The 7,664-nt window shown below is 40.0% G+C and overlaps 1 non-coding gene across 1 annotated transcript; it reads right to left on the bottom strand.

Annotated features, from left to right (window-relative positions):
* Positions 1-2,464: 2,464 nt before the first annotated feature.
* LOC133317743 (small nucleolar RNA R71) lies at positions 2,465-2,571 on the bottom strand. The gene has a single exon (XR_009752362.1). It is a non-coding gene; the product is annotated as a small nucleolar RNA R71 (small nucleolar RNA).
* Between the last annotated feature and the right edge of the window lie 5,093 nt (positions 2,572-7,664).

Raw genomic sequence — 7,664 nt, 5'->3', positions numbered from 1 at the left:
GACGGAGGAGGAGCATGCTGAGCACTTGAGGATTGTGTTGCAAGTGCTGAAGGACAAAAAGTTTTACGCTAAGTGATAGGACGTAAATTCGTTCCCATCTAAGCCCATTTTGATGGCAAAATACCATACGTTCCCTCATCTGATGAGCAACTTCAGCATGAAAATCACTTGTTTTACACATTTGTGACAAAAACACAGTGGGGGAACGGATGGTAATATATTCCTTTAAAATATATTAAAAGGGGAACTGACTGAGACACATTTAATGCACCTGCTCCATTCATTTAATGCTTCTGTACACTTTGCAGGTAACATAGAGTTAAAGACTTCTAAAAAGTAAGGCAGTGCCCTAACTGAGCAGCTGGAAACGTGAAGAGCAGGAAATCAAGAGTTCTCATTGGCTGAAAACAACGGCTAATCATCACCAAACCCTGTTCCATTCAGCAATTCACGCAAGCTTCACACTCTACTGCCACCGTCCCGTCCCCTCGTTCAAGCAACTAGCTCCAAGGGAATTACAGTCTTGCCATTCCTCTTCCAGCTATAAATAGGACCTCCCTCACACAAAAACATCATCGAATCCTGGAGGGTTTGCAGTCCGAAAGGAAGAGATCACTTAGTAGTAGTTAGTAACTTAGTTGAATTTTCAGTTGTAATTATAGTTAAGCGACAACCCCTCTTCCCTTTTCTGTAAACAACCATCAAGACTCCTCATGAGCAATTCTCATCTTTCTCCATTTTCTGTTTCTTTTTGTAAACTGTCTTTTAAATTAATATAAGTGTTTTTCTCTTTGTTCCAATCGTTATCTCTTGACTGAATCTCGGGTCTATGTGATCTTAGTTGAGAATAATTATGTTTAAACTATCAGCCATGAGCTGAACTATCTGTGGAACGGGTAAACTGTGAAACTCTTAAAGAACTGTTTTCAAAACTCTTGACCGAAACTTTTTGTATTTCTTTGGCTGAGTAAGCTATATTCATTATGCGCCAATGAAAATTGGGTACATACTGAGAAAGGAACTTCCATAAGGAAGGGATTTCGGACAGCTTAGCCATTGGGGGAAGGTAGATGTCATGGAAAAAACGCTACTGGTCACCTTAGGAATAAGGGGCCAACTCGTCTATTTTAAGGTTCTGAACTAAGTACCTGTTGGAGTCAAGGGAACTATAGGAATATGGAAACTTGTGAGCCATCTAGACCATGAGCTGAGGAACCAGAGTTGGCAGGCAAAGAAACTGGGACAAAGCCAAAATGTGCTAAGTCTTGAGCAGAGAAAACAACCCCTTTAAGAGTGAAGCAATGAATTTGTTCCTTCTGTTAAACTGTTTTAACCACCACCATGTTGTCTCTTGATTATAGTTATTTCTGTTTTAGTAATTTTATTTTATTTTATTTAGTACTTATAAAAACTCCAATGATTGTTATCTCCCCTTCTTCTAAACAGGAAGGATCACATACACAACGCAGCGAGTAACTGTTTGCCATTAGGTTGAACCTACTGTTCCTTAGGAACGTTGTCAAGACAGTAGGGAACGTTTGACCAGACAGGTCATTTACTAACTTTTCTTCTCATTTTCACTCTTTATAAACAGTGATAAAACAATAATTAGCACACTATCCTCGTAGGAACGATAATTTGGGCATTAATACTCCCTTTATTACTTGATGCATGCTCTTGCACACTTGGGTTGGAACTGAGGGACGAATCTGTGTCTGCAAGAACAGAAGAACATCCCCGATCATAACTTATATTTTTCCACCATCAGCAAACCACCCAACAAGTTTTTGGCGCCGTTGCCAGGGATAGAAACACTAACTGTTGTTCGTATCATTGTTTTGTAACACATATACTGTATATCTGACTTTACTTTTATATTTTTTTTCTTTATCACTGAATCTGCTGTGCATATATATGCCCTGTGCTATTGGTTTATGACTGAAGAGTTTGAAACAGACTCTAACCACTCCATTGAAGTACCTGAGTTTCTCTTTGATCCTGAGCCAGAACGCACACTCCATAGGAGAAGAAGGAACCTCTGGGAAAGATTTCCAGAAAACATGGTTGATCACAATAATAACAATGAAGAAGTTCCCCCTGAATAGAACTTTAGAACTTTGGCTGCTCCTTTCAGGAACAGACTAGATAGGGGAGTAATCCTTCCCCCTGTAGCACCAAATTTTGAACTAAAACCTATCATTTTCCACATGATTAGGGAAGCAAGGGTCTTCAATGGACTCCCTGCAGAAGATCCTTACACACACCTCACAACATTCCAAGATATTTGTGATAATTTAAAGCAGAGGGTGAAACAGAGGAGAGCATGAGAATGAGGTTGTTCCCTCACTCCTTGGGTTTAAAAGCTAAAACATGGATGAAAACTCTCACCCCTGGATCAATCCACACATGGGAAGAACTCTCTAACAAGTTCATAGAGAGGTTTCTCCCAATGTCTCGACAAGCTGATGTTAGAGCTGAAATCTCTAACTTCAGAATGTTTCATGGAGAAAATCTCTATGAAGCATGAGAGAGATACAAGGACATCATAAGAAAATGTCCAAACCATGGGGTAGAGAGTTGGGGAGTGCTACAATCTTTCTATAAAGGACTTGACCATACTTCTCAATCTCACCTAGATTTTGCTGCAGGAGGATATTTCTTTACATGAACACTTGAATCAAGATACGAAATCATAGAAGGGACTGCTGAAAGATGTCTCCAATGGCCAATAGACAGAGTGAGCCCAGTGAGGAAGCCAGGCATGCTAGAACTAGATAAACAAACAGCCATGGAAGCCCAGCTGGCATCACTTATGAATGAAGTGAAGAACCTGAAAGCTGACCAAGCAGCACCAAGGATGGAAGTTTTACAACTCACAGCAACTGACACAGAACCATGCTCAGCCTGTGGTGACCTTCATGACTTAACAGACTGCCCATCCACTGCATTGGTGTATTATGCAGAAAATTTTGGCAATAGGAACTTCACCAGAGACAATCAACAAGCAGGACGAAATACACATTCAATCCCTGAAGGAATTATCATTAAGGATCAGAACCGCAACACCCAATGGAGGCCACCCATTAACCAGAGACCATTCGACAACAATCAGCAGCAGTATCAGCAAGGTAGCAGCAGTGGAACGTTTGAACAAAGAAGAAACAACTACGTTCCGTTCCACAGAGATGACCAACGCATCAACACCCTGGAAAATTATGTAAAGGAATATGTCACCAGGAATGATGCAGTGGTCAGGAACATTGAGTCCCATCTGCGACAGATTGCTGCCAATCTTCAAACCAGAACGCCAGGATCACTACCAGGGGACACTGAGGTCCCCTCAACCAATTCTGAAATCCCTTGAGAGGTAAATACCATGTCTAGCTAAAGACATTAAACTAAGCGCTGACTGGGAGGAAACCCAGTAGATACATTTTCTCTCTGATAAAGAGCAAAGTTTTGGGGTGGTTATCCATAACCACATAGCTCCCAAAAAGGAGGGAACATCTTATGTTTCTCTCCAAAATGTCCAAATAAAGTATGTTTCAGGAACGTAGTTTTACGGTGGTCCCTAACCACAGACCTCCACAATGAAAAGGAGAAACCCTTCTATTTATCTTAGCTTAGTTTGTTTTCAGTTCTGTTTTAATTTCTTTTTCTTTCCGTTCCCTTGGAATTAATCTTTTTGAAATAGAAAAGACCCTTTTTTTATCAAACTGTTTGGTATATACATGCATTTCAGTTGTCGTATTAAGACTGCCCAATTCTTTTGGAATAACTAACATACATGAAACACAAAGTCACTGACTAATCATGCTTGTTCTTTCTCTGAGTACTTGAAAATAGAAATAGTGCAGGGAATTTAATCCTCAGATTTTTGAAAGAAGCTGATTTGTGTGAACTCAAACTGGTAAGGAACGAAAAATGCCAAACACCTACTTCTGAGAGCGTTCCGGAGGTGTAATCACAATGAAACTTCTCAGTTTGCCTTAATGCTGTATGTACTGCTGAAGACAGATGAATTTTGCTGTCAAGGATCAAAACAAAATCACACACTCACCTCACCTCCATCATACACCATCTGGTCAATCAAAAAGAACAAGGAGCGTACTCAACAATGAACAAAAAAAGGGGACAGAAGAAAAAAAAGAAAAAAAGGGGAACAACCATTCAAAAGTATTCAAGAAAAACAAGAAAACCTTCCTCCAAAGGGGGAAAAAGGTTCAAGAAAAGGTGTTCCCTAAAAAAGAACCAGAAAAAGTCCAAGTTCAAAGACACGAAAGCTAAACGTTCCTTGGTCCCACAAATCAGACCACCACTTCTTCCATATTTCCATATACTTACCTATCAAAGAATCATTGGAACGGAAGACAGTTGTACTTCATAGGAACGCAGCAGAAAGGAAAGTTCTGAAGAATCACATCCAGGAATGGATAGAGCAAACACCAACCCATGAGTGACAGTGAGACAAAAGATCAGCAACCTTCTCTTATATGGGGGCAGAATCTTCTTACTATTTACTATGAAGAGTAGTTCATTTTCTGAAAAGTTCATGATTGCTCGCTGGCTCAAGTTCTTTTCTGTTATGCTATTCTTTTAATTTGGGCAGACTAATACAATATTTCTAAGTTGTTTGAGGACAACCAACAGTTTAGTTTTGGGGTGTTTGATGGGATGTAAATTCGTTCCCATCTAAGCTCATTTTGATGGCAAAATACCATACGTTCCTTCATCTGATGAGCAACTTCAGCATGAAAATCACTTATTTTACACATTTGTGACAAAAACACAGTGGGGGAACGAATGGTAACGTATTGCTTTAAAGTATATTAAAAGGGGAACGGACTGAGACACATTTAATGCACCTGCTCCATTCATTTAATGCTTCTGTACACTTTGCAGGTAACGTAGAGTTAAAGACTTCTAAAAAGTAAGGTGGTGCCTTAATTGAGCAGCTGGAAACGTGAAGAGCAAGAAATCAAGAGTTCTCATTGGCTGAAAACAGAAGCAAAACATGGGAAGGCCTGCAAAGAACGGCTAATCATCACCAAACCCTGTTCCATTCAGCAATTCACGCAAGCTTCACACTCTGATGCCACCGTCCCGTCCCCTCGTTCAAGCAACTAGCTCCAAGGGAATTACAGTCTTGCCATTCCTCTTCCAGCTATAAATAGCACATCCCTCACACAAAAATATCATCGAATCCTGGAGGGTTTGCAGTTCTAAAGGAAGAGATCACTTAGTAGTAGTTAGTAACTTAGTTTAATTTTTAGTTGTAATTATAGTTAAGCGACAACCCCTCTTCCCTTTTCTGTAAACAACCATCAAGACTCCTCACGAGCAATTACCCATCTTTCTCCATTTTCTGTTTCTTTTTGTAAACTGTCTTTTAAATTAATATAAGTGTTTTTCTCTTCGTTCTAATCGTTATCTCCACAAGGAAAGGATTTCAGACAGCTTTGCCATTGGGGGAAGGTAGATGTCATGGCAAAAACGCTACTGGTCACCTTAGGAATAAGGGGCCAACTCGTCCATTTTAAGGTTCTGAACTAAGTACCTGTTGGAGTCAAGGGAACCATAGGAATATGGAAACCTGTGAGCCATCTAGACCATGAGCTGAGGAATCAGAGTTGGCAGGCACAGAAACTGGGACAAAGCCAAAAGGTGCCAAGTCTTGAGCAGAGAAAACAGCCCCTTTAAGAGTGAAGCAGTGAATCTGTTACTTCTGTTAAACTGTTTTAACCACCACCCTGTTGTCTCTTGATTATAGTAATTATGGTAAGTGATTATTAATGCTGAAAGTCGCTTTTCTGACGAAAAGTGCAAATACCGGTTCTGCTCCTCGGTATAAATGCGTACCGATGAAGTATCCCGGAAAATTATAATAAGTGCATGAATATTCTTAGAGTAATATGTAGGACTGTGATTTCAAGAGTCAAGTCAAAATAATGAGAACTGATGCCAGAACTGATACTGGCTATGTAAAAGCGCGTACCGAAAAGGTGCTGCGAAAAATAAAATAAAAATATGAAAAATCCTGGAATAATGGCTAGGTTCAGAATCTAAAGTTTGAGATTAAAATGCTAAGCGTAGCTATTAGTGCTAATATTGTGCGTTTAAACTTAAACTGCCTATATATATGCTTATTTTGGCACCAAACCCTAGGAAGCCTTTTGTTCTACGTGGATTGGAGGATGACCAGCACTCTCATACTATTACATTGCCTTCTCTTCTTCATAGTGTGAGCCTAGAGGTCATTTCTTCCTTTGAACCTTCACCAAATACTTTGTGTGAGTGAGGGGGATCATTGGGAGTGAGTGGAAGGCTTTGCTTCTGAGTTGGTGTTCTGTTTTTTTTAGTCTTGGAGTTGGACTTTCTGGTTTTGTGGTGAGAGCCTTTGTCATGGAATTTTAAGCTCCAAGGAGTCATCTTTTGGTGCAAAGAACCAACCTTTGGTGTGCCATTTTCGTGCCTTGGAGAAGTCAGAGCTTGAGGAGTTGTTTGGTGAGCTCCAAGAGCCACTGTACCTCTGTTTTAAGCTTGGGTAAGCTTCATCACCTTTGATCATGAGTTTTAATGGTTAAAAGTGGAGTCTCTTGACATGTTTATTGAGTTGTTTAAGTAACCAACCAATATATGAACCTTAATGGGCTTAAAGATGCATGCTTTAACGTATACAAGTGTTAAAAATGGAACCTTGTGAGTTATATCTCGCGAAATGCAGAAACTGCATTCTGTCGCAAAATATCCGGATATGATAATCCGAATATTGATATCTGAATATTGGTATTTGGAAATGGACTTTAAGATATCCGAATATGGATATCGAGATATAATATCAGGATATCTATATCCGGATATGGCCCCGACATATATCCGGATATTATGGGTTTTCGAGAACAGTATCTGTACTGTTCATACAGAAATGAGTTATGGGTTTGTGGACCCTAGATTGATGAAGTTGAACTTCTGTATTAGATGTATAAGTCAGAATCTAAGTGATTAAGGGCTTATGGCTTTGTGAGAAGCCTAAAGACATGAAACGTAAAAGAAAGGCGTTGTCTTTATGTCTTATGCTTGTGGTGTTTGAATATTGATTTGATTGCTGGTCCAAAACATATTGTGATTCTGCTGTGTGTGGACTTTGAGCTTGTGTGGACTCTTGGCTTGGATAGTTAGCTTGCAAGGTAAGCTTTCGTGTCCTCGATTTAGCCATTGTTGGTTCCACCATACCCCTCGGGGGAATGATTTATAAGCATTATGTGTTTTCATGTATTGCTTTATTGAAATGCTTTTGAGCTGTTAAGTGCAAATGCCTATGATATGTATGTGGTGTTCGCCTAGACGGGATGTGATCCTGTGGGCAGTTACGGCATGGGCTCGTACTGCGAGGGTAATAGACGTATTCCTGTATTTCTCTGGCCAGTAGATTAGTTATAACACACATGACATGATTATCTGTTGCATTGCACTGTTTTGAAACGTATACTGTTTAACTGCTTTTGGAACTTATATTGCACATGTAAGTGAGCTTGGGGTGGAAGATCCTTGAGGACTCATTGTCTTACTGAGATTTCTGTTTAGAGATCTTACCCCACGTTTGGGGCGTTTATTTCAGGTTCAGGTAACCCAGGGGTTGAGACTTCTAGCGGCAGGAGGCCGAA

This window comes from Gastrolobium bilobum, unplaced genomic scaffold, assembly GCF_033153095.1.
Source record: "Gastrolobium bilobum isolate Gb01-03AN ecotype WA unplaced genomic scaffold, APGP_CSIRO_Gbil_v1 utg4082, whole genome shotgun sequence".
NCBI classification, from domain to species: Eukaryota; Viridiplantae; Streptophyta; class Magnoliopsida; order Fabales; family Fabaceae; genus Gastrolobium; species Gastrolobium bilobum.
Note: the sequence above shows the minus strand (reverse complement) of the source record. Positions and strands in the feature narration are given on the sequence as shown.